This window comes from Megascapheus bottae, unplaced genomic scaffold (genome assembly GCF_031878675.1).
Source record: "Megascapheus bottae isolate mThoBot1 unplaced genomic scaffold, mThoBot2.hap1 HAP1_SCAFFOLD_50, whole genome shotgun sequence".
In the NCBI taxonomy this organism is placed as follows: Eukaryota; Metazoa; Chordata; class Mammalia; order Rodentia; family Geomyidae; genus Megascapheus; species Megascapheus bottae.
The window spans coordinates 935,377-936,962 of record NW_028327837.1 but is presented as its reverse complement, the minus strand read 5'-3'; the positions used below and the strand labels follow the sequence as shown (position 1 = coordinate 936,962).

Here is a 1,586-nt window from a genome sequence, read left to right as displayed (position 1 = left end):
GCAAACCAATCCAGCCACCCCTGCATGCAAAGTAATTTGGATTCCAATAAATGTATTCTTGACAAATGACTTCTGGTTGCAAGATTTATCAACTTAATGTGGAAGGACCTACAACAGCTGGCATCCTGTGCACTTGGTCCTGTCTTTGCATGCCAAGAGAAGAAAGGCAGAAATTATAACAAATCTGAGAAGAAATTGGAAAAAATACGTTTGGGTGACAGAATATGGATCACACAACAGAAAATAAAGAAAAAGCAATAAGGACACAGAAAGTTTACTTTTATCTTCAATCATGAAAATGTTTGTGTCTGCTGAGGAAAGAAAAAAGTTTCCATTACAGTTAACTGAGCATATTAAACTATAAACTACAAAGCGCCTTCTCACATCATAAACTCTGTTCCAAGGGTGTATAGTCAGTTTAGATTTAGGGTCCACACCACCACCACCACCATGGGTTAGACAGGCATTTGGAGAAGGTAAAAATAGCCCAGCGGCAATGTATGTGGAGTTGAATTTTTCATCAAAACTCACTTTTTTCATATATTTTTAAATTATAATTAATAGAAGGATTACATTATATTCACCAGATGGAAGGTACATTACTTCACAAACATTGATACGCTTTCTCATGTCTTGGTCCCCATTTCCCTCCCCCTACCCTTGCTCCTCATCTTGTTTTCCTCCCTTCCCTATCTGACTTCAAATAACCAAATATGCATATATACAAATGAAGATCTGAGATTAGGGTCAGCAGGGGACCTAGCAGGTCTCTCCCAGAGTTTCCGGAGTTTCAGGGAGGTGAGTTCCTAGAGAGCAGGGCTCTGTGCAAGGGCAGACCTGGCAGGAGATGCCAAAACTCACTTTTTAAAGTGATCAAATTTCCAATAGCGCCATATGCCACTTTGAATCCTTCATCAAGTAATAGTTTCCTGCAGCACATGAAATTGTCTTATTGATAAAAGCAACCACCAGAAACTTTATTGGCATAAAATATGGGGAAATTTATAGCCCATTACAAGAAGTTTTAAGAAAGCCTTTGCAACAGCAGCTTCTAAAATCCATGAGAAAAGAGAGGTTTACATAAAACGTGTGAAGTGTCATTATAAATTGTCATTAGAAAGGTACAAAAAGGGGGCTGGGAGTTTGGCCTAGTGGTACAGTGCTTGCCTAGCATGCACGAAGACCTGGGTTCGATTCCTCGGTACCACATACATAGAAAAAAAACAGAAATGGTGCTGAGGCTCAAATGGTAGAGCTCTAACCTTGAGAAAGTCCAAGGACAGTGCCCAAGCCCTGAGCTCATGCCCAAGATTGGCAAGAAACAAAAACGAAAACAAACAAAAAAAAAAGAAAGGTACAAAAAGAACAACACAGTGAGAGTGAATGAAGGGGCTAAATAGCTTGGTTTTCTTCAACTAACAACTGATTAGACAAAAAATGTATTAAAACACAAACTCAAGGAAGTATTTGGAGGGAAATGAACAGGATCAGATTTGTTAATGTTGGATGCTTCCTTTCTTAATGGTCTTAAATCTGGATTTGATATGCATACTAGATGGTTGATGGGATGTGTGATCAATCGAGAA

General features: G+C 38.9%; 1 non-coding gene across 1 annotated transcript; it reads left to right on the top strand.

Moving 5' to 3' along the window:
- The first annotated feature begins 729 nt into the window (after window positions 1-729).
- On the top strand, window positions 730-982 carry LOC150039043 (Nuclear RNase P). The gene has a single exon (XR_016534557.1).
- Window positions 983-1,586: the final 604 nt, after the last annotated feature.